Below are 26,776 nucleotides of genomic sequence, written 5' to 3'. Positions count from 1 at the left end.
CATCTAACATGGTTTCAATGGTCTCTCACCATCCTGACGATCAGAAATCCAATATGACTGTCATTAATGATGACGAAAAGCTAAAAATCGGCACAAATTAGCGACCATTTCAATGAAAGGAACACTTTTTAAGTGTAAAGTAATGTATTCAATCCAAAAGAACACATTCAACATTATTTCAAACTCCTATCATGATATTTATCATCTGAAACCAACTATATGGTCTCCTCATACATAAAAGTGATAATTGTAAAGAACAAGAACACAACGTCAATGAACACAAAAGCATACATTTGCTTGTAAAATGATTGTAAAATGAACCATGATGTAATAACAATGTTTTTTTCTTATTTTTTATTTACTTATTTCACAGGTAATACTTCAAAAAGTCTATATGTCTTCCTCTTCACTATATTCTCTGAAATCGAGTTCGTCGTCTCCAGTCTGCTCCTGTTCATTATCCTCTGTATCATTCTCTTTTTTTGGATTGAAACAACTATCCCCTCCTTCACACCAACAGTAGCTGGTACATGATAAGCCATGAGCTGTGCAACCACATTTCTTGCTACAAGCACTGCCTGTTGCTCGACAGCTACAGCTGATGACATCCATCAGGCTTTCTGGCGCAGTGGGTTTGTTGGAGAGAACTGGCATTACCTCACCATTTGAGGTGACCTCCCAACCATAATTTGTGATCTGGACGGACGGAGGCTCAGATTTGTCTGCAGCCTTCCAAAGCATCATCTGGAGGTGAGCTCTACGGATATGGAGAGCCAGATTTATATCAGTTGGTGGAAGGGACTTCAGAGGTGGCGGATTCTTTCGCTTGTGGTAAATTGCAAACCTCGCATCATTCAGTGAGTCACTTTTCTTCTGGCCATACAGATAAAGGAAGAAAGTTTTGCCAGTATCGATGAGGTCAGCATATGTTGCTTCAGGCTCTCCGAGAACTGAGTCAAGTCCAGGTATATCTCTTTGGTTCAGCACCTTCAGAGCAGACAGTTTCCCCTGTAACATTGAGTGTGATACTGAGCATCAGCTGCGGGAAGGTCACATTGAGCTCCATTGACCCTAACCTCGACCATCCTCGACCAATCATCTTGTCGTTGATCACAAATATCAAGTATGACTTCCTTGAATGTAGGTTGACCTGGCCTTTTTCAGTCTCACACTGAGTTACATGAACCCATCGTTTAGGATTCTATGGATCTTTTGGAAGACGAATATCACCACAAAACAAGCAGTCAGTTTGAATACAAAGTCTGATGTGTGAGAACGACAAAGGCGTTGTGGAGGTTCTACACCTGGTTCCAAACCACTGGCTTTTCTTTTTTTAGTGTCCAACGTGTTCCTTGTCACAGAGGTGTATGAGCTGTAGCATGACTTGTGACAGGACACATGAGCCGTATCACTATCTGACGCAAGAATCTCTTCAAGCTTAACATGGATGGCATCTTCTCTCTGCCGACTCCGTTTAATGATCGTTTTTATGCCAACAACTCCACATGTTTTCCATTCTGTCTTTTTCCCAAAGCAAGGCTCGAATAAACAGCGCTTTGACATTATTACAGTTTCAAAGGAAATTGTTTTATGATGAAATAGTTTGACAACAAATGGAAATGAGACCAACCGACCACAATATAAGAACAAGCAAATTACATACAAAGCAAATCAATCACAGGAAAAATCATCAACCATCATCACCAATGCCTGTTGTACGACAGAACCAGGAAAAACAACCAAACTCGATGGAATCACTACCAAACCCACTTCAAAACCGAACAAGCCAATGACTTTCAATTCAGCAATTGCTTACTGGCGCAATATCCAGTTAAACAATTAATTCATCCGCATATATAAAGGTATATCAACAAAGAACAGATCAACAGCTGTCGAAGAATTTCTGGTTCAATGTTAGCATGTGTGCAGTGCGAGCTGGCTATTCAGACTGCAGGCATCCAACCTCCGCATCTGTATCTGGGTAAGTACGGTGCCATGTACGGTGCTCTGGGGACATTCAATAACAAGAAACAAAAACTTTTTTCTTTGAAATATATTTTTCCTCTTCACTCTGAAGACCACATTAATTAACATATATTGCAATTTATTTAGTAACTACTAATAATGTAATTATTGTCGCAATATGATGACTTTTATCACTTTTTCGTCACTTATATCAGCCATATTGGATTTCTGACAGTTAGAATGATTGCAGACCCTTGAAACATTGTTAGATGGATTCCTTGGAGTCAAAAACATAGTTATAGACACCTTAATTAAGTCTCTAGGTTGACTAGTTTTGAAGTTATAGTCGATTTCGTGATTTGACCTCATGAATATGCTAATTAGCTTAATTATGCAAAATGCTCAACATTTGCAAATTAGCATCCGGCAGTTTGTGGACCCTTATGGTCTATATTAAACATTTCTGCCATAAAACCTTACTGTACTCGACATTTCCGGGTTCACTACAGGAGGCATTGGGGTGGCTAGTAGACTAACAGGAGTAGGGCTGGTTACAGCGACGAGCTCATCGTCCTCAGGCTGGCTGGCGTCTTTATACTGGTCCACCATGGCACTGGATTGGCTGGTTCTCATGCAGCAGCTGTTCTTAATTACTCCAGCTCCAGGTGAAACGGATTGTCATCAGCCTGAGAGTGACAGGACATGCACACACACACGTGCGTCACATATTCACACAGCACACAAGCACACAGAGGAGGAGGAGAAACCCCAAATACGGCAACGCCCGTAACAGTTTCGTTTTCGACTTCCTTGGTAAAGCTGATGGTTTAGCTTCGTTTCTTTAGAGAGCCTCATTGACTCTTAGTTCTATGTTTTTGTGAGTAGTCTTCCAGTCCTCTAGTGTTGCTGTGGTTCTCGGCCCAAGTGCCAGATTAACTACTTCCTGTTCTGAGTTTGCATTCTGGAAATTGTAGTCTTTGTGAGGCGAAATAAATCTCTTTCATTCTAAATCATCCGTCTGTGTATTCCCTGCACCTGAGCTCCCTTGTAAAACCCTGACAGTTTCAATGTTAAGCTGGGAGGCCGTGGGTACTGTCATTGATCTGAACGTTAGTTTTGCAGGTAAAACATACCTAAACATAGCTGCAGAACAAGAAGCACTAGAACTCATTGACAGCAACAGCCTTCCCCTTCAGGACAATATGCATCACCACGCCACAAAAACAGCTTGAGGAACACAACCAAAAGCTTAAGATGTTTACCCAGCCTCTAAACTCTCCAAATACCAATCAGATCCAGGATCCACAAGGTGCCTTGGAACAAGTCTGCATCTCACAGGACCCAAAGGATCTGCTGATCATATCCCTTCACCAGACACCACAGGCGGATGTAGTCGATAGATCAGAGCTCTTTTGACTGTACAAGGGAGACCAACACAATATTAGACAGGAGGTTTAATGTTGTGGATGATCGAATTTACAACAAAGCTCAGTATAAGAAACATATGAGTAGTATTTCCCTGCAACATGAAAGCATCTTTATAGATGTCAGGGCCCCTCCCTCCACATCCTCTGCCCCATCCTGACATCCATCCCTTTTCCCACTCTCTCTTCCCTTCTAGCTCTCTCCTGCTGCTGCCGAGTGGAGTGCAGCCTCACGGCTGCCTCCACTTGGCAATCAGCATTCTCCCTAGTGCCTGGGCAGCTGTGCGTCATCTCACTGATTACACCACCAGCAATAAGAACCGGTCTCTCCCTCCACACGCAGCCAGATTGTAAACTCTGCTATAGCAGTCAGTTACCTTCTAGCCTCTGCGTCTGCTTTGTGTTTTTGACTGTGCTTGTACTAATTCTTCCTGTGCTTCCAGACTCCCCAACCCAGCTGCCCGGATCGCCTGCTGTCCCTCCTGGTTCCCCCTTTCGGATCCCCCCCACCTGGACAACCTGCTGTCTCCCCCGGACTCTGGTCTCCTCTCTCGGATTTCCCCCACCCGGTCTTCCTGCTGCCCCTCCCGGATCTTGGCTTCCCCCTCTCGGATCCCCCCTCCCTGGTTCCCTCCCCGCCTGAAGAACCCACCGGGCCCGCCGTCACACTCCCGGACCCCCCCGTGTGCTGGCTTCCACCCTTCCAGGAGCTCCGAGCCACCAGCCCGCTCTCCTCCGCCTAGGCGTCCACCTGCTCACCAGTGTCACACTCCTTTCCTCCTGAGCGTCCCCCACCGCTGATTTCCAGCACCGCTGCTCCACTTCACTCCCCTCCTTGGTTTCCTCTCCGACCTTCCCTCACCTCCCTTCATGCCTTCCCCCCAAAACCCTGCACCATTAAAAACCTGTTTTCCCGTTCAGCCTGTCTCGCTGTGTGCTCTCAGCTCACAATGTTCCTTCTAATTTTACATGAGTCTGAGCAAACACACAAACTCAGTGAGCAGACCCTTGGTGAGCAACATCAGATGTGTGCACTGTGGTCACACCAGCATCACATCCATCCAAGTTACATGGTAAGAACCAAATTACAGCATTTACATTTCTGTTAAAACACTTTGTCAGCAAGAGCTAGTTGAAGGCTGCAGTGATTTTGGTGACGCTATAATGTATAAGAGTGAAGTTATTGAATATTTTTGCCTCTCTTCACTGTTGCAGATGGTCCCTGTTCACTCCATAGACACCAGTGTTATTTCTGCACCTTGAAAGACAGCTACTTTTGATAAAACTGGGCTTGTAGCACATTGTGTGCCTCACAGTGATGGGGAAAGAGGCATTGTTTGTTTTTGACAACCTATATCTAGCGAGTTATAGATGCTGGAACTGTGAATCTGTGAATAACTTTCCAACTTTACTGAACTTGGGGCCACTACCACCCAAGGAGTGGCATATTTAATTTTGAAAAAAGCATTTAGCCATACTTAAAGCTTTAAGTGCTTTATTAACATGGAACTAAGAATTTTGCATTCTTTTATAACAGGTTATGTCTGAAAAAAAGTGGTATCATTTTAAACAGTGAAACCATACTAATGAAATAAAATGTAATAACCAACCAGTGTGCAATACTGGATTCTGCAAAAACATAAACAACTGAATGCAGAATACTGTACAAAGAATTTATCTACAGATATTTTTCATCTATATCTAAATATTATCTTAACACAGTTAATGTATTAACTCATTTATGTGTGTATGCACTTATTTATTTTTTACTGTTGGCATATCAGAGTTCTGAGTTTTTCTTTAGATAGGCAAAGGCATTTATTGATCACATATAGGCAATTAAATAAATGTTTATTGAAAACTAAAAAGCATTTAAATAAAACTTAGGAATTTACTGAGTCATAAAATACTGTAGAGTCTACGGCCACATCAGCAGGATTATAAGCATAATCTGGTAAATTCACAACCATATATTGTAGGAAATCCAGTTTATCTCACTGCGGTCACGTCAGCCGTCTTTCGTTTTCGCGTGGTCAAGCCAGCCGCTCCAAGATCTTATGTGCGCTCCTCGTACATACTTTATGGTAAACGCAAAAAAACAAGTAGGAAAGTCAGTGTAACTTACAAAAGCGCGTGAAAACTTCCGTTTTTCAAAATAATACGTGTGAATAAAAGAGGTGTGTGTCATAGAGCAGGCTTAGATCTACCATCCTGTGTTGTACCAATAGGTCACATGACCTGGGAGCTATTGAGCTAAAATGCTAATATTTACTGTAAAATATTTATATAAAATCTATGAAATAACCAAATGGAATAAAAAGTGGTGTGTCTTGATCAGTCTGTGTCATAGTATAATTCTGCAGGATTTGGAGTCTCTAGGTCACATGACCTGGGAGCTATTGAGCTAAAATTCTAATATTTACTGTAAAAAAATTATATTAAATTCATTAAGTCTTCAAATGGAATAAAACGTGGTGTGTCTTGATCAGTCTGTGTCATACTATAATCCTGCAGGATTTGGAGTCTCTAGGTCACATGACCTGGGAGCTATTGAGCTAAAATGCTAATATTTACGGTAAAAAAAATTATTAAATTCATTAAGTCTTCAAATGTAATAAAAAGTGGTGTGTCTTGATCAGTCTATGTCATATGATAATCCTGCAGGATTTGGAGTCTCTAAGTCACATGACCTGTGCGCTATTGAGCTAAAATGCTAATATTTACTGTAAAATATTTATATAAAATCTATGAAATAACCAAATTGAATAAAAAGTACTGTGTCTTGATCAGTCTGTGTCATACTATAATCCTGCAGGATTTGGAGTCTCTAGGTCACATGACCTGGGAGCTATTGAGCTAAAATTCTAATATTTACTGTAAAAAATTTATATTAAATTCATTAAGTATTCAAATAGAATAAAAAGTGACTGTGCAATGAAGGCCTTATGGCTGCATTGTTAATGAACTGATTAAAAAATATGAATAAAACACAATTTCTGGTAAACTTTTCATTAACCTTGCATTGGCACGGATGACCAAGAAATACTTACAGTAATTAATGGTCAGAATTAAGTAGTGTTACAGAGAAGTGGCAAGCATTACAAATTAAAACTTGTCTTACAAAGAAATAGCGAGCATTTCAAACATTCTAGCTGAATTGTATTTGCCTTTTAAAAGGTATCCCACCTTCAAGAAGCACCTGCGTCCGAAGGCCTCGTCTATCCTCCCTCCAGATTACCTTCAGCCATTTAACATAATCTTTGTGGTTTTTTTGGAAGACGTCGAGTGTGACTGACAACCACTACTCCGGTGAAATATCTAAGCCGCAGAAATTATGTCTGACAAAAGACCTTACAAGAGCGTCCCTACCTCCAGATAACTGCCAGAGGTCTGTATTTCTGTGTTTTTGACCTTTTTTAAAGCGACCCATCTTACACGAACTGAAATAGAAAAGGCCACCGTTCACAAAAAACTACAAAAACAAGCGTCGTGCGTAGGGACACATTTTAGGCATTTGCGTAATTGGTGCGCATTTTGTGTTACAGTGAGTCGCAATCACCTCGATGTCCCTCAAACACCAGATGTGAAAGACACACCTCTTTATAATCCATTTGAACACTTTGCAGGTTTATATTAATGTTTTCTTTTAATATTTTTGACAATTTTGGGCAATTGTTGACAATAGCTCCCAGGTCCTGAAACTCAAATGTATACAGGATTACAGATCCCACAGACTGATCAAGACACAGCTCTTTTTATTCCATTTGGATACTTTGTAGATTTTATCTGAATATTTTAGTGTAAATATTAGCATTTTAGCTCAATAGCGCACAGGTCATGTGACCTAGAGACTCCAAATCGTGCAGGACTATAGTATGACAGAGACTGATCAAGACACAGTACTTTTTATTCCATTTGAATACTTAATGAATTTAATCTAATTTTTTTTACAGTAAATATTGGCATTTTAGCTCAATAGCTCCCAGGTCATGTGACCTAGAGACTCCAAATCCTGCAGGATTATAGTATGACACAGACTGATCAAGACACACCACTTTTTATTCCATTTGGTTATTTCATAGATTTTATATAAATATTTTACAGTAAATAGGCCTATTAGCATTTTAGCTCAATAGCTCCCAGGTCATGTGACCTAGAGACTCCAAATCCTGCAGGATTATCATATGACATAGACTGATCAAGACACACCACTTTTTATTACATTTGAAGACTTAATGAATTTAATAATTTTTTTTTACAGTAAATATTAGCATTTTAGCTCAATAGCTCCCAGGTCATGTGACCCACATGCTCCAAATCTTGCAGGATTATAGTATGACATAGACTGATCAAGACACACCACTTTTTATTCCAATTGAAGACTTAATGAATTTAATATAATTTTTTTACAGTAAATATTAGAATTTTAGCTCAATAGCTCCCAGGTCATGTGACCTAGAGACTCCAAATCCTGCAGGATTATCGTATGACATCGACTGATCAAGACACACCACTTTTTATTCCATTTGGTTATTTCATAGATTTTATATAAATATTTTACAGTAAATATTAGCATTTTAGCTCAATAGCTCCCAGGTCATGTGGCCTATTGGTACAACACAGGATGGTAGATCTAAGCCTGCTCTATGACACACACCTCTTTTATTCACCCGTTTTATTTTGAAAAACGGAAGTTTTCACGCGCTTTTGTAAGTTACACTGACTTTCCTACTTGTTTTTTTGCGTTTACCATAAAGTATGTACGAGGAGCGCACATAAGATCTTGGAGCGGCTGGCTTGACCACGCGAAAACGAACGACGGCTGACGTGACCGCAGTTTTATCTCCTCATGATGTCCCTTACCATATGGACTTCAGGAGATCATTAGATGATGATAAACTGTGACCTGCTGGTTGGGTCCACTCTCATTTTTCTTACATGTTTGTCTCCTGATGCTGCCCTACTTCAGCCAGTCCATGAGCAACAGAAAACACAGTTTTTCTTTTACCCGTTGCCAGGGGTTCGAGTCTTCCCACTCAAACGTTTTTGCTTCTTTGGACATGGTGGCGTTACGGGTGTAGACATTTTTCAACGCACAGAGCAGTGCGCAGCAGCGTCTGTAACCAGGCAACCCAAGACAGTACCATAGGACCGGGCACTCAGAGAGCTCAGTGAAGCTGACCCCCCACCCACAGAAAAAATCCAAGCAAACAGGCTGAGTGGTTAGTGCCTCGTTTGTGCTGATTTGTGCCGTTAAAATTTTCGTTTGTGCTGCTATCATTTTTGAGATATTAAAGATTATTTTTTAGGTCATTCAGAGGTCATCATCCCCCCAGCTTGCTCCAAAATGAACCAGACTTGTCTACTTTTTTAGTGCTTCGTTCGTGCTGATTTGTGCCGTTAAAATTTTCGTTTGTGCTGCTATAGTTTTTGAGATATTACAAGTTTTATTTTTGGGCGATGACGTCATCATCCCCCCAGTTTGCTCCAAAATATACCAGACTTGTCTACTTTTTTAGTGCTTCGTTTGTGCTGATTTGTGCCGTTAAAACTTTCGTTTGTGCTGTTATAGTTTTTGAGATATTACAAGTTTTATTTACAGACGATCACATGACCCGAATTGATGACGTCTGTGGTCTGTCATGTTTATAATGTCTTAATGTATATAATGTGTATAGAACTACTGTAATAACATCTGAGGATGTTCCACCTGTGTTATTGCTGGAAAATGTCTCTTTGAACTGACTTTGTGCCTTTGTGTGTACATTTGTTCAATAAAATTTGGTTAAATAAACGTAGAATGTATGTTTATGTTACTAATTTACATTTTTAATGAACTGTGCTTTATATTTACTTTGCCAATCACATTTCTGTCATAAGACAATAAATGAAATCGCTTCAAGGTTTATTTAGGAGCATGAAACATTTAAAAAAAAAAACATTCAGCACTCCCCACTAAGAACTACACAAAATAGCAGTCTTTCACAGCCATTCAACAAGACACACATTGGATGACCTTTTCACAATTTTACTATTTCAGTGGCATTTTTACAACCTTCAAACAAATCTGATTTCTAGACACGGTAAGTGCACTTGTAAAATACCGACATTTTAGTTAAAATTCCAAGTTAACACATGGTATAGGCAACATGATTTAGCTAACATGGTATCGCTAACATTTTAACGGCACAAATCAGCACAAACGAAGCACTAAAAAAGTAGACAAGTCTGGTTCATTTTGGAGCAAGCTGGGAGGATGATGACCTCTGAATGACCTAAAAAATAATCTTTAATATCTCAAAAATGATAGCAGCACAAACGAAAATTTTAACGGCACAAATCAGCACAAACGAAGCACTAAAAAAGTAGACAAGTCTGGTTCATTCTGGAGCAAACTGGGGGGATGATGACATCATCGCTCAAAAATAAAACTTATAATATCTCAAAAACTATAGCAGCACAAACGAAAATTTTAACGGCACAAATCAGCACAAACGAAGCACTGAAAAAGTAGACAAGTCTGGTTCATTTTGGAGCAAACTGGGGGGATGATGACGTCATCGCTCAAAAATAAAACTTGTAATATCTCAAAAACGATAGCAGCACAAACGAAAATTTTAACGGCACAAATCAGCACAAACGAGGCACTAACCACTCAGCCTGTTTGCTTGGATTTTTTCTGTGGTTGGGGGGTCAGCTTCACTGAGCTCACACAGCTAAGCATGAGACTAGATACGCTAGCGCGCTGTAGCAGCCGGCTAAGGTGGCTGCACATAAGGACGTCTGTAAATGATGTTGTTAGCTGCGTAAATACCTACGTGAATCTCATCATTGGCTGGAGCAGCCAGTCACGGGTCACTCACTGACTCACATTGAAAAATAGCACAGAATGAATTGTTATGAATTTATTTTATTTTCAATTTAGGTTGGATTTTTTTTTTGTGCGCAGCGCAGATTTTCTGTGCGCTGAGACTGTGTCAGGTGTGCGCAATTGCGCACGCGCGCACCTTAGAGGGAACAGTGCTGCTCGGGTTCTAACCAAATCATCAATGTAAACAACCTCTGATTTTACAGCAGACCTCTTACTTTAAAAACTGTGAATAGACTCCTGTTGAGTTCAGACAATAGAAGATAATTTCAGCTTGTTCAGTTCACTATTTGCCTGCTGAGTCACAATGACGCATCTTTTAACTGATTGTGCAACATTAAGAGAGTTGAAGGCAATCACCTTATTTGAAGCAACACTTGTGCTCCAGTTTACAGCGAACTGCTCACTGTAGGCCTCTTACACATGAATATGCTGTGTTTCATGACCATAATGTTGTAAAGCATGTTGGGGGGCTTAAAGTTTTCCTTCACATTTTGACAAGGATATAGTATATTACAGAGCTCATGCATTGCTATTTAGGGAATCAAACAGCGAAATCAGCATGCACTGGACAGTCTAAAGAGCTGCAAGTAATCTTTTGCAATCCCAAAGTTTTGTCTTCTTTATTTATTAGCAACTAAACTCAATAAATTACACACTCAGATGGCACAGGTGTTTGCTTTATTTACATAAAGTTATGTTTCATTATATTGCATCTCTGATGTACAAAACATTAAAGGCCCAGAGGAAAATTTTGCTGATGACAATAGTCTTTTCTTCTAATCAGGAATAAAATCTGTTTCACCCAACTCTGCACCCCAGGAGAAATAAGGAGCAAAAGAACAAATCAATCTGAGACAAATTATGTTGTTCTGTTGGAGAATAACAGGAGTACAACTAGAAGTAGGATTTCTTTTGCTACGGTCATAGGCTTAAGAGTTTTCTTCTTAACAAACTTCTAAAACAATAAGAGAAAAATCCCAGCAGACGTCAAGTGAGACGTGGGTTACAGCCTGTTACATTGACACCTACGAGCATCATAATGCAAAAGTTTTTCTTAGAAATTTATCAGAAATATGAGAGAAAGAGGACTGCACAGTGGATTGGTGGTTAGCAGTTTTGCCTTGCAACTAGAAAAACCCTGGTTTGCGTCAAAGGCCTTCCCAGGATCTTTCTGTTCGGAGTTTGCATGTTATCTCTGTTCATGTGTGGGTTTCCACAGGGTTCTCTAGCTTCCTCCCACAGTGCGAGTATGATTGTCTGTATATGTAACCCTGTGATAGACTGATGATCTGTCCAGGGTGTCCCCTGCCTTCACCCTAAGTTAGCTGGGATAGACTCCAGCCCCCCGCAACCCTGATGAGGATTAAGCGGTATATACAGTGGGTACGGAAAGTATTCAGACCCCTTGAAATTTTTCACTCTGTGTCATTGCAGCCATTTGCCAAAATCAAAAAAGTTCATTTTATTACTCATTAATGTACACTCAGCACCCAATCTTGACAGATAAAAACAGAAATGTAGAAATGTTTGCAAATCTATTAAAAAAGAAAAACTGAAATATCACATGGTCATAAGTATTCAGACCCTTTGCAGCTACATTCATATTTAACTCACATGCTGTCCATTTCTTCTGATCCTCCTCAAGATGGTTTTGCTTCTTTATTGGAGTCCAGCTGTGTTTAATTAAACTGATTGGACTTGATTAGGAAAGGCACACACCTGTCTATATAAGACCTTACAGCTCACAGTGCGTGTCAGAGCAAATGAGAATCATGAGGTCGAAGGAACTGCCCAAGGAGCTCAGAGACAGAGCTCCTTAAAACTTGCAGGATACTGGCAAGGGTAGCGACTAGATGGTGAAAAAAGTCAAACATTTAGCAGCTCAACAGATTGATATTTGCCTCAGCAATTACTGGGGACCACAAAAAGTTAAACAAAGATGGAATATCAGTTTGATAGTTTTATTGATGTCTTGGCAAGAAACATGACTGCTGGTGAATGCTAATGTGACTCTGTGTCTGCTGCCTGTATAAACAGGAGTCCCGCCCGAACTGCATTTTACTGTGTTTTGAGAGAAGTGTGTTTTCTCCCACATTATGTTTGTTTGCCATATATCACAATTACATTCATAATCAACATGAATTTGCACTTTATTTTAGTACATTATTTTCAGATAGGGCTGCACAGTGACGTAGTGGTTAGCACTTTCGCCTTGCAGCAAGAAGATCCCTGGTTCGAGTCCTGGCCTGAGCCCGGGATCTTTCTGCATGGAGTTTGCATGTTCTCCCTGTGTATGCGTGGGTTTTCTCCGGGCACTCCGGCTTCGTCCCTCAGTCCAAAAATATGCTGAGGTTAATTGATGACTCTAAATTGTCCGTAGGTGTGAATGTGAGTGTGATTGTTTGTCTGTATATGTAGCCCTGCGACAGATTGGCGACCTGTCCAGGGTGTCCCCTGCCTTCGCCCGAGTCAGCTGGGATAGGCTCCAGCGACCCTAGTGAGGATAAAGCAGTGTATAGAGAATGGATGGATTATTTTCAGACAAGCAATTCTATATTGAATAGGGCGGGACTCTTAACCTTTGGAGCCCAGGAAAGGAAATGGAGTAGAGGTTTCAAACATATAGTGAAAAGGTTTCAGTTTAACCTAAAACAAGATGTTTTACTAAACCTAACCAAGTAATTTTTGTGGCAAAATTTAACCAAGCTTCAAACATGTAGTCATTTTAACCCTAGCAAATCATTTCTGATGTCTGCTTCTAAACAGACAGTGAACAAGCAAAACCAAGCTTAAGTCTATGAACAGTCCCATGTGCCCTGGAATAACTCTAGTAAAAGACACTGTTCTTCAACATTTATTAGCTTCATCTCCAACATGTTCTGTCATCATTGTTTGAAATTCATGAAAAAACTCAACGTGATGGTATTAAAGCTCCACATCTAATAGTGTTTTGGCAGCACAGACTTCGGCATACAAGTATAAATCAAGTATTTTGCCACTACCAACCACTCCAACCTCCTAACTTGGAATTTGAGACTCAGTGAAAGAGGACCAGTTTCATACACATACCATCATACTGCTACCCTGCTTCATAAAGTAATAATATTGTGTTTTTATGTTGTTGTGAAGTACTTGTGCCCTAAGATTGCCAAGGTTACCTAATTCTAGTATCTCCATAATCATTCATTTCATTTCATTTCATTTATTCTTTTCCATGGTAATGCGTAAAAAAACCAACAACAAATGGATACAATTTATAAAGCACAAAATGCATACATCCCATGTACAAGAACAGGAGTAGGATGAAGAATAAGTCTTTTTAACTCCTACCCCAGTCTTTTTTGCAAACTCAAACAGAAAACAACCACAACAAAAAACATCAGATGGCCACAATCAATCTACAGATCAATCACATCATAATGACGTACAGGCAGCAAAGGATGGATATTCTTGTGACAGAAATGGTGTTAACAAGAGGTTCATGAGGCCATGAAAATGCAACACAATCTGCTGGATTGGTAACTGTAACATGATGACTCACTATTCTCTGATGGAGGGGAACACAGTGTAATTGCAGTTACATGATTACTTTTTAACTCCAACACTGGCTTTGGTGCAGTAAAGTGTAACTCTTGGCTCCTTGAATCCATCACTATTAGAGCGTCTACAGCCCAGAGCTAAAGCTTTGCACAGTTATGACCCACATAAACACACTGAACTCAAATCAGCACTTTGAGCCACTACGCACTCACTTGCCTGGAGTAGGAAAAGTGTGTTATTGAGCCATGAGTGGGTCCAAAACTCCACATTTATTTTAACTGCTTCAAGGGAGAGCTCTGTGTTCTGCTGACCAGCTCTGTTGATGGTGACAGATAGCGGTCAGAGCCAAACATTGAGGTTTGAATCCTATTCAAGGCCTTAAGGTCTTGACTCTGTAGGTAACGTAGGTACCCAGAGCTTCAGGCCTCAGGTTCAACATGACCCAGTTCTGTCTTCCTGTTGCCTGGACGGTGTTGGTGGAGAGGAGGAGCACTGGAGAAGGCAATGGATGAAGAGGGAGATTTCATGGAGAGAGTACAGTTTTAATTAAGAACACTGTGTATTGCATATCCTCAACAAACCTGTCTGCTGATTGTAAAGATTGAATATATTGCTAATGAATTATTACCTCTTTGGAAGACAGTTATTAAATCAATAGCTGGCTGAAACAGTCTGTCTATTACTTTTTCTTTCAGCTCCACAAACTGGCAACAGCTACAGTCTTACTTTTATAAATGAGGATAACAGTTTCCTCCCCTGAATAGGATCTTGGAGCCTGAGTCACTGTCCGCTCCACTTCCTATAAACACAACGGAGAAGATTTTTTCCACGTGTAAATGAAGCATTTGGACATTTTAATCTAAGCCAGCTTTGTGTGAGAGGACACGAGAGCAATTATGAGTAAAACCGGTCTGAGAATAAGTAGGTAATGATAGGTTTGTTATTCTTTTATTTAGAGAGCTATATTTCATTATTGCTGAGAGCGAGAGCAGCTGTACAAATGGATAAAGCTTTTTCAGTGTAGACAACAACCATTTACAAATTTAAAACTATGATTAATGACATAAGAAATTTAATTTGTTAGTAAAAGAGAAATTCCACAGGGTTCTATCGTTTTGTATTTTCATATCTTGAACTTTTAACTACATATGCATTGAGAAGAACTACTGTTAGTTTTCAACCACCTGTCGCAGCACTAAATCACAGTCTACAGCTTAGCTTCTGTCAGAAGTTAATAAAAGTTTATAAACAATGTATTGTAACTGGGTTTGAATGTAAGAATATCCCAATAATATGTGTATTCCCTTTCTAAAATGTGAGAAAATGTGCACAAATGAGAAAGGTTTAGGCTCATAACAAACCATTTTCTTGTTAAAAAACATTTTATTTGACATAATCTAACTTTTGCTCACAAGCAGTTTCTTCTGTATTTTCAGCTTGTATGATGATACAAATCAAATCATACTTTGGAAGCTGATAAGATCCCTCTTCTGCCAGATCCCTTTGATCATTTTGTTGAATTTGCAATTACTAAACTTATCTTTAAATACCTGAATAGATCAGATTTGTCATGCTCTTTTCCCTGTTAAGTAAACAGTAAAAGTACAAATAAATGTGTAAGTGCCTAATCCAGTCCAAACAAACGAACTCTTTCAAATAGTGAATATAGAAGTTAGTAATATGTCAGCTGCAAACTCAGCACATGTTTCATTTGTGTGACCCAGGTGTACACCCATTAGGCAGCTGGACAGCTCTTCTATCTGCCTGCAGGCCAGCGGGTCTCGATCTGTGCTTCATTTGCATGATAAGAGAGAAGTGCACAATGGTCCTGACATTATTGCTGTGACGATGCAGAGGAGACATATGGCTCTTTAAGAGAATCCTCAGTGTGTCGGAAAAGGTGGAAGCTCTCGCTGTCTGTCTGTGCAAGGTTGGGACAATAAAGAAGCGAGAGAAATCTTTTGGGGTTTTTTTTCATGTAGTTGAGTTTCCTGACGCACATTAGAAATGTTTTTGTGTGTGTCAACAGCTCCACCTACCCACCACCAGCCCCCACCTCCTCAACTGATCTGTATTGGCAAACAGCCGCCCAGGAATTTATGATCAAGGATGCAACACTCAGGAAAAAATCACAAACAATAGAAGAGAAAGGCTGTAGAAAATGAAATGTCTGCACACAAAAACACAGTCAGGGCGATTTGTGTGGGAGGGAACGTTGCCCACACTTCATTTGTGAAAGATTTTTGAAATGACTGAGGGGCTGTTGTTTGCAGCATTTCAACACAAAACAATGGCTTTCCTATACATTTAAAATAGCACTGTCATCGCGTGCTTCATGCTGTTCTGCCTTAACAAACACTCTTATCATAATAGTGCTGTTTTGTTGCACATGCATGCTGGAGTTGTTTTTCAAAGTCCACTGAGGGCAACAACAATACAGGACCTGTGTTTGTGAGCAAGAACACGTGCCGTCCTCAGACTTAGAGAGCAGCTGGCAGCACCATCAAACATTCATGAGAGAGATGGAAAAACTGTGAAGGACAGCGTGGACCCGAGGATACAGGAGGAGAGGCAGAGACGGAGAGTGTGAGCTCACAAAGGTTAATGGGACTTATCTGCATTACCTCTGAGCTGCTGTTGTTTTTACGGGCTGTTGTTTTGTGTGTGTGAGGTGGGTCGAGGTGAGCTGAAATCGAGTTCCTGTCACCTGTGATGCTCCTTTTCTGCCCAGTCTGCTGCAGCTGTTCAATATAATTCAATATAACTGAGAGACACGGGCCACCCTACAGTACCGCATCACACCTGGCAACATATTTTTCATACTTTCATCAGGATATTCAGAGCATCTGTTGATGGGAAAATCAAAACCCCAAAATCTGAATAAAAGCACCTGTAATTCTCGTCATTGTGTTTGTCAAGTCAGAAAAATTTTCTGCGTGTAAATGAGTGGAAACAGTTTCCACGGAGACTAGACTGTGTCAAAAAAAAAAAAAAACTTGATCAACTCTCTACCTTACCTGCAGCTCCTCTTAGCATCAGCTCCAGTGTGAGGGCAGACAGGTGAACATGTTGAACACTGACTGACAGATGACCTGACTTGACATCAACTGAAATGGCAAACAGTGAATTCCTCAGAAGGTGTGATTGGCATGGGAGAAGAAAATAAAACCCGCTCTCTCGTTTCTCCCATTGCCAGGGTTTTATAAATTATTTTGATAGTTTGATCAAGGTTGCGAATAACAAGCAGAGATGAACCTGCGCTGGCAAAGAAACCAGCACTGATTTTCTTTTTTGTGAAGAAAAGCCTGAGCCAGAACAAGAAGAGATGGTTTTAAGGCTTTTAGTTTTTAAGTGCTGTCATCACATCCTATGAAAAGAGAATAAATGTGAAGATCCAACAAAAGCACAGAAAAGAACTTTGTCCTGGACCTCTTTTACCTTAAGATGAATGCAACAGTATATATATCATCGTCAGTGGAGTGAAATAAAAGCTTCTGACAGAGATGGTTCAAGCATTTTAACATAAGTGAGCCCTCAAACCATTTGTGGAGTCCAGGTTAATGCAGCTGAGTGTATATCAAATATGGATGTGGCCACTGTGATGACACTCACTGATTTGTGCACTGGAATTTTCAAGCCTTGAGTTTGAAATTTGAGTGTGTCTTTGAAATCGTACTTAACCAGCAAATTCTCTGCCTGAGAACCCAAAAAAACTACATATGGTTGCGACCTGTCAATCACAGCATAGCTCTACCCTATATCAGCTATTTTGCTCTAAATGGGACCATAATTTACCAAATGAATGTTATGTTACACACGTGGACAAAATTGTTGGTACCCCTCAGTTAAAGAAGGAAAAACCCACAATTCTCACTGAAATCACTTGAAACTCACAAAAGTAACAATAAATAAAAATTTATTGAAAATTAAATAATCAAAATCAGCCATCACTTTTGAATTGTTGATTAACATAATTATTTAAAAAAACAAACTAATGAAATAGGGCTGGACAAAAATGATGGTACCCATAACTTAATATTTTGTTGCACAACCTTTTGAGGCAATCACTGCAATTAAACGATTTCTGTATTTGTCAATGAGCGTTCTGCAGCTGTCAACAGGTATTTTGGCCCACTCCTCATGAGCAAACAGCTCCAGTTGTCTCAGGTTTGATGGGTGTCTTCTCCAAATGGCATGTTTCAGCTCCTTCCACATATGTTCAATGGGATTCAGATCTGGGCTCATAGAAGGCCACTTTAGAATAGTCCAACGCTTTTCTCTCAGCCATTCTTGGGTGTTTTTGGCTGTGTGTTTTGGATCGTTGTCCTGTTGGAAGACCCATGACCTGCGACTGAGACCAAGCTTTCTGACACAAGGCAGCACATTTCTCTCCAGAATGCCTTGATAGTCTTCAGATTTCATCGTACCTTGCACACTTTCAAGACACCCTGTGCCAGATGCAGCAAAGCAGCCCCAAAACATTACTGAGCCTTCTCCATGTTTCACCGTAGGGACAGTGTTCTTTTCTTCGTATGCTTGGTTTTTGAGTCTATGAACATAGAGTTGATGTGCCTTACCAAAAAGCTCCAGTTTGGTCTCATCTGTCCAAAGGACATTCTCCCAGAAGCTTTGTGGCTTGTCAACATGCATTTTTGCAAATTCCAGTCTCGCTTTTTTATGAGTTTTTTTCAGCAGTGGTGTCCTCCTTGGTCGTCTCCCATGAAGTCCACTTTGGCTCAAACAACGACGAATGGTGCGATCTGACACTGATGTACCTTGGCCTTGGAGTTCACCTTTAATTTCTTTGGAGGTTGCTCTGGGCTCTTTGGATACAATTCCAACGATCCGTCTCTTCAATTTGTCATCAATTTTCCTCTTGCGGCCACGTCCAGGGAGGTTGGCTACTGTCCCGTGGGTCTTGAACTTCTGAATAATATGAGCCACTGTTGTCACAGGAACTTCAAGCTGTTTAGAGATGGTCTTATAGCCTTTACCTTTAAGATGTTTGTCTATAATTTTTTTTCGGATGTCCTGGGACAATTCTCTCCTTCGCTTTCTGTTGTCCATGTTCAGTGTGGTACACACCTTTTCACCAAACAGCAGGGTGACTACTTGTCTCCCTTTAAATAGGCAGACTGACTGATTATGAGTTTGGAAACACCTGTGATGTCAATTAAATGACACACCTGAGTTAATCATGTCACTCTGGTCAAATAGTTTTCAATCTTTTATAGAGGTACCATCATTTTTGTCCAGGCCTGTTTCATTAGTTTGTTTTTTTAAATAATTATGTTAATCAACAATTCAAAAGTAATGGCTGTTTTTGATTATTTAATTTTCAATAAATTTTTATTTATTGTTACTTTTGTGAGTTTCAAGTGATTTCAGTGAGAATTGTGGGTTTTTCCTTCTTTAACTGAGGGGTACCAACAATTTTGTCCACGTGTGTATATTCAAAAACAATTGAAAGTGGCACCTTAGACCATGAACTCATTGGGAAAACATTTACCGATATAACAAAGCAAGTGAGAAGTATCGTCATTTCTGTCTATACATTCAGACTTTGTTTTACAATCACAGGAGTCGCCCCCTGCTGGGTGTCAGAAAGAATGCAGGTGCAAGACATTGTAGTGTTGGCATCACTTTTCAGGTTATGTCAATCTTTTATATACTGTTCATGGTTAATGCTGAACATATTTTTGCTAGTGGTAGAAGATAAGCCTGTTGCCAACAAGTAACAGCTAAAAGGTTAGCTTCACATTAACACCTTCTGGAGAGAAGTTAAGGATGCAGCTGAAATACATATTTAAAAACCTAGTGTTAAAAGATGCTCAGTTTTATTCCTGAAAATACACATATATACATAGTGACACATGGTTTTAGCCATGGACTAACACTGAAGCAACTTTATCAAACAAGCTAACATCTCTTTGACTTTGACTAATGCTGCTAAATGCAACACCACTATACATTAGCATCATATTTTTGGGACTGATTATTATTATCTGACAAACAGGCTTATGGTTGAGAAAGTAGCATCTTCTTATGTCCATCTCCTGTTTGGTAATGTTATTTTTTTTGACAAAAATGTAGATGTCAATAATACAAACACCATTGTTACTTGTAGGTTACCCACTGGCGCTTTGCACAATATAACGAGGTAGATTATGAAATACAAATTTGTTAGTCACACTAGTCCCATGGCTTGATATAAGTTTATTCAGACCTCACACTACAGCGAACCCCATAGAGAGCAACAACTCTACATCTACAAATGGATGTATTAAGACCTGGATACCATATTCAAATAGTGTTGCTAGACGCTTTCCTTTTCCATCTGTTTGTTTCTCTCCTGCTCTCTGTGCTCACATATACTGTATTTCAATACAGCTGAATTCCCAATAAAGCCATTCATATATACAAATGTTTCTATTTCTGTTGTCAGACAACAGAACAAGTGTGAAATAGTGACTGAAATGCAGCTCACTGAGACTACATGTTAACCAGCAGTCACTTCAGAGCCATTTCCCAGCTGCTGCTCTGCACTATTAAAATACTGATTTGTAACTGCATTGTTGTTTGACAAAATCAATACACTCAAGTTAAAGACAACAGCTATGCTGTGAATCAGGCAATATTTAAATGTAAAATGACAACTCAAACAGAAAATTGGAAGCGACAGAAGCTCTTTGTCTTACACCCTCATTCATGTGTATGTCAACTGCAGTTCAGTGGTTATCTGCTGCGAGACGCAGAGAAGTTTGCCTTCAGCAGAAAATAAAAACATTGCCTTTGTTAGCCAGTAATGTAGCCTTATATAGAAAGTAGCTGAGGTTTCCTAAGTGCTTTTTTTTTTAGAAAATTACTTCAGTGGTCTAACAGGTCAATAAATCTAATGAGAAGTCACAAAGTTGGTGACAGTGGATTAAAAGATGGGACTGCTCACTTGAATGAAATGAACCCAATAGTTTTCTAACCTTCAGGTTTGTTTATTTGTCCACCCACGTTTCCATTTGACTAATATTTATTTTTATTTATTTAGCATTTATTTAACCAGGTTAGTCCCACTGAGATCAGAGAGATCAGAGGGAGACCTGGCCAAGAGGGCAGCAGCATAGTCACATTAAAAACAGAAAACAATAGATAAAATTGACAACATTAAAACTTGCTCACACATAACATTTGCACATAGACGAGACAGACTGTAAGGAATACACCAGAAATTTAAACTCATTTAGTGTAACAAGGGCTTGAAGTTTAAGTTGAGATTGTAATTTATTCCAAGCATCAGGTGCAGAAAACCTAAATGCTTCCTTGCCCAGTTCAGATCTTACTTTGGGGAAGACAAACTGGAGACTTTACATTGTGATGATGTCATAGAAATAAAATTTTTCTAGGCCCTGGAGATGTTTAACAAATGTGAAACCTCTATGGATGAACAATTCATAATAGAAACAATAAATACTGATCCTGTTTGCAGTTGGATTTATCCAACCAACAGTTTATAGATGTTTCTTCTTCTGTAATGAGGTCTTTGGGGGAAATGCTTTGTGAGCCACAAAGGGATGTTTTTCTTGCAGTCCCAGGAGTGGCCATCGGGACAAACTAGCAGCAAAACTGAAGGAACCAAGTACCTGGACCTGAGAAGAGGGTCAGTGTGTAGCACTCAGTCTGTATGAGCAGAGTTATTATTGACACTAAGTATAATACTTAGTAATAATACATAATACTAAGCTGTTGAAAATTTTCCCAATTTTCCCTACGTATCTATCTATCTATCTATCTATCTATCTATCTATCTATCTATCTATCTATCTATCTATCTATCTATCTATCTATCTATCTATCTATCCGCTGTAAATACTTGCCAGTAAGATACTAAAAGTGGAGTTTCCTGAGGGGCAGGACACATGCCGAACATACTCGACACCTCTACTGGATTGGAAGACGATTTTTGTCACATTAATAGTGACTACACTACAAGAAGCAATCTTTTAGACATGTTGGTATACAACATATAGATGTGCATATTCTTATCCATGCAGTACTGTGTTATATAATACATACTTTAGTGATGATATTATTTAATTTGTTACAAAATAATAAGCGATTTCCAACAAAAAGCTCCACTGTAACTCTTATGTGACTATAGTGCCCCACCCCCCTCATTTTTAAGGAAATTGTTCATCATCCTGAATTCATTTTGCCCTGAGCATAGTGTAGGCCCTAACTCTGCATTTTTATTAGCTCAAGTCACAAATATTCTGACAGCTCTTCCCTTTTAGAGTTTGTGTGAAGTTCACAGAGGATAAATATTCTGGCTAGCGTTTGGATAGTGTTTGTTTTGACAATGACGAAAACCTTCAGAGCAGGGCTGCAACAATCCTGCAGCATTTCAGTATACTATGTCTCTCTCCTGCAGAGCTCTCCTCACATAAATGTGTTTCTTTTGTCTTAATATTCTCAATGACACGAGAGGGAAAAGGGCCACTAGACGGCTCTCATCACACTATGTGTGTGCTGGCCAGACTTTGATCAAGAGTGTCTTGAAATAAAACCTGTGCCCTTGGATCCACAGGCCCAGAGAAGGAGGAGGATTGAGGTCAGCAGCTTGTGTGTGCTTGTGTGTGTGTGTGTGTGTGTGTGTGTGTGTGTGTGTGTGTGTGTGTGTGTGTGTGTGTGGTGTGTGTGTGTGTGCCTGTGTGTCTGTGTGTCTGTGTGTGTGTCTGTGTGTGTGCTTGTCCACAGCAGTGAGAAGAACATCTTAGAAAGTTAGGGCGATTAGTTGCGTTAGTATCAGTGCTAATACTGGCCCATATCTGCCATTGATCCTCATCAGCACATATGTTCCAAGAAAGAGAAGCGCCAGAGCAGTTACGTGCACTGACCAGGTTAAAGCTGTGTGTATTTACAGTAATGCACGGCTATTTACAGTGTGGATGCTACTTTATCTGGCCAGCCATGTATGACACCGTACAGTAATAGGCCTCATACAAATACACCAGGCATGCAGCAGAATATGTGCTGTACTCTCTCTACCAGGTATCCCTGCTGTTGGCTCGCTGACAAGGGCATCTCTAATGGAGGTGTTTTGAGGTGATGATGGTGACAAATGTTCTTACAAATCAGCTGCGACTGGGAACAGGGTATAGCATGGTCTGTGTTATTACAAAAATAAAGTGTGTGTGTGTGTTTTTGTGTGCATGAGCTGTGCTTTGCATATTAGCCCAGATGGTCAAGAAAGGCCTAGTTGAGCCCTCTCTGTTGTGACTGGCTGTGAAGTGGAGAGGTTCTCTCTCCCTCCATCTGCTCATGCTCAGTGGAGTCTCTAGCCCGATGCAGTAGTGGGGCAGTTATTAGCCAGCTGGGTCTCAGGGACGACAGTAATTAAGAGGACTTGCACTGTCCTCCAGGAGTCGGCAGACTGTTACACCATCCTGACTCTCCCCTCCAGCATCAGGGACCCGCCTCACCTCCAACAACCATTCTGTTTATATAGCAGGTCAGAGAAAGCAGGGCAAAACAGATTCCAGTATCCACATTCTACTGCAATGCCAGCCAGAGTTCATGTTGTTTTTATCAAAACCATCATCTGCAAACCATCATGTTAGCATTTAATACAAACACTGATATTAAATCCTACAGTCAGATATATATTAAAGATTTCTCACAAAGTTGAGATTAATACAATACGTACAGGTACAAACAGCAGTAAAAGAGTTTTTACCCCCCAGAGTGTTTAATGTAATATTTCCTGCTGACCATAATGCCTCTATAGCAGGGGTCGGGAACCTTTTCGGCTGAGAGAGCCATGAGCACCACATATTTAGGGGCTCGGGGCTGCAGCATGCAGCCCGAGCCACTATTGTTCTCCTGTTGGCGTTTATTAGGGGCTCGGGCTTCGACACGAGCCACTCTCCTCTCCATTGCAAAGCAATGGGAGGAGAGTGGCTCGTGGCGAAGCCACGAGCCACTATTGTTCTCCTGCTGCGTTTATTATATTTTATTAATCACGTTTCCGCCGTTTTTCGATTCGTAACTAGTCCTAGGCCTTTGAGAAAACCAAAGCAAATTATATATCAAAACGTGCGGCTTCATCGGGAATAGTGTGCTATGACTTTTCTAAGAAATACGTCATTTTATCGCAGAATTATTCGCAAAAAACTGCGCAAAAATTCCCATAGAAAATGAATGGGGAGTGAAAAAAATCGGCTGAAAAAATCCACTTTTTTCCAAACGCCACTGCTTCGCCATACGTTCACCTAGAAACTTCATTTAACCATTAAAATGCAGTGATTTTTCTTGTCTCCGCAGGAATGTAGTTTATGTCAGGCTGAGATTTACAGTTTTTCATCAGTGAGTCCTCAAAAAAGTTAAAATTCTCAAAATCTGCTCTGGTTAGAGTGCGGCATGTCAGTTGGTAGAGTGGAGGAGAGGAGAGAAATCCGCCTGAAAATTTCCCGATCGCATCGCCCTCACGACCAAACGATAACAGACAGGAGAATGAAATTTGGTCAGATTGTAGACAAATTTCCTGGGATTCAAATGAATCCAAGTTTGAAGATCTAGCTCTTTCTGAAGTGAAATGGCAGGCAGCAGTTTAGACCAAAGTTGCACCGTTCTCTCCATAAGAACCAATGTAAACTGAATCATCTGCCTCATGGAGGGACAGTGTTTTTTAAATCGCTGTAACTCGGTCATTTCTCACAATATTTGGAAAATAATTACATTTATGGAAAGCCACAGCCTTCCTCTCGCTCACGGTCATTTTAGTTTTCAGCTACCATTCACGGTTAGCCCACAACTAGCGCCAGAATGAGACGTTGCGCGCTGCTGCTGAGAAGCACTTTTCTGCTGTCTGTGGCAGGCACCGTTGCTATGGGGGCCCATAGCAACCGCCCTTACACACGCGCAGGCACGCTCCCACGCACACACACAGACTCATTGGTGTGCCACACCCACCTTCACACCCAATACCTCCACAGGAGCTGCATTTCAGCCTGAAAATCACTGAAACCTCTCAGCTTCACACAGCCTTTAGAGCATGGGTGTCAAACTCAGTTATAACACACCTGATTCAAATGATCAGGCTCGTTATCAGGCTTCTGCTGAGCTTGATGATGAGCTAATCATTTGAATCAGGTGTGTTGTAAGAAGGAAACTTCTGGAACACAGAGGATAGTGGTCGTCCAGGAACTGAGTTTGACATCCCTGCTTTAGAGTAACTCCAATCCAAATTTTGACCAGGTGAGATCTTCCTGTCTCTGCCTTTCAAAATTACTTTACAGCACAATTTGCCAGTTAAACCTCTCAGCTTCACACAGCCTTTTGAGCAGGGGTGTCAAACTCAGTTCCAACACACCTGATTCAAATGATCAGGCTCGTTATCAGGCTTTTGCTGAGCTTAATGATAGCTAATCATTTGAATCAGGTGTGTGGTAAGCAGGAAACATCGAGAACATAGAAGACAGTTGACCTCCAGGAACTGACTTTGACACACCTGCTTTACAGTAAGTCCAATCCAAATTTTGACCAGGTGAGATCTTCCTGTCTTTCCCTTTCAAAATAAAAGCACAGCACAATTTCAAAATAAAAGCCTGCAATGAACCCGAAAACGCCAGTTTAACCTCTGAGCTTCACACAGCCTTTTGAGTAACTCCAATCCAAATTTTGACCAGGTGAAATCTTCCTTTCTCTGCCTTTCAAAATAAAAGCACAGCACAATTTCAAAATAAAAGCCTGTGAAGGACTGGAAAGGCCAGTTAGACCTCTCAGCTTCACACAGCCGTTTGAGTAACTCCAATCCAAATTTTGACCAGGTGAAATCTTCCTGTCTCTGCCTTTCAAAATGAAAGCACAGCACAATTTGCCAGTTAAACCTCTCAGCTTAACACAGCCTTTAGAGTAACTCCAATCCTCTATGTTTTACATGTTTCCCTCTTCCAACACACCTGATTCAAATGATCAGGCTCGTTATCAGGCTTCTGCTGAGCTTAATAATAAGCTGATCATTTTAATCAGGAGTGTTGGAAGAGGAACATATCTAAAACATAGAGTATAGTGGTCCTCCAGGAACTGAGTTTGACACCCCTGCTTTACAGTAACTTCAATCCAAATTTTGACCAGGTGACATCTTCCTGTCTCTGCCATTCAAAATGAAAGCACAGGACAATTTGAAAATAAAAGCCTGTGACGGACCAAAAAATACCCCTCTCCTGCCCAGCTCCGGACATGCACACATCCCGAGCCCCTCCCACGATTTCCGCACCAGCGGGAATTGTCTAGTTAGGGGCTCGGGCTTCGACACGAGCCACTCTCCTCTCCATTGCAAAGCAATGGGAGGAGAGTGGCTCGTGGCGAAGCCACGAGCCACTATTGTTCTCCTGCTGCGTTTATCTTTTATTCTTCACGTTTCCGCCGTTTTTCGGTCGCTAACTAGTCCTAGGGCTTTGAGAAAACCAAAACAAATTATATATCAAAACGTGCGGCTTCATCGGGAATAGTGTGCTATGACTTTTCTAAGACATTCGTCATTTTTTCGCAGAATTATTCGCAAAAAACTGCGAAAAAAGTCCCATAGAAAATGAATGGGGAGTGAAAAAAATCGCCAGAAAAAATCCACTTTTTTCCCAACGCCACTGCTTCGCCATACGTTCACCTAGAAACTTCATTTAACCATCAAAACGTAGTGATTTTTCTTGTCTCCGCAGGAATGTATTTTCTGTCAGGCTGAGATTTACAGTTTTTGATCAGTGAGTCCTCAAAAAAGTGAAAATTTTCAAAATCTGCTCTGTTTAGAGTGCGGCATGTCAGTTGGTAGAGTGGAGGAGAGGTGAAAAATTCGCCTGAAAATTTCACGATCGCATCGCCCTCACGACCAAACTATAAATGTTAGGGGAATGAAATTTGGTCAGATTGTAAACAATTTTCCTGGGATTCAAATGAATCCAAGTTTGAAGACCTAGCTCTTTCTGAA

The sequence above is a fragment of the Acanthochromis polyacanthus genome, chromosome 19, assembly GCF_021347895.1.
Source record: "Acanthochromis polyacanthus isolate Apoly-LR-REF ecotype Palm Island chromosome 19, KAUST_Apoly_ChrSc, whole genome shotgun sequence".
In the NCBI taxonomy this organism is placed as follows: domain Eukaryota; kingdom Metazoa; phylum Chordata; class Actinopteri; family Pomacentridae; genus Acanthochromis; species Acanthochromis polyacanthus.
The sequence above is the reverse complement of the archived record's forward strand: the minus strand, read 5'-3'. Positions refer to the sequence as shown.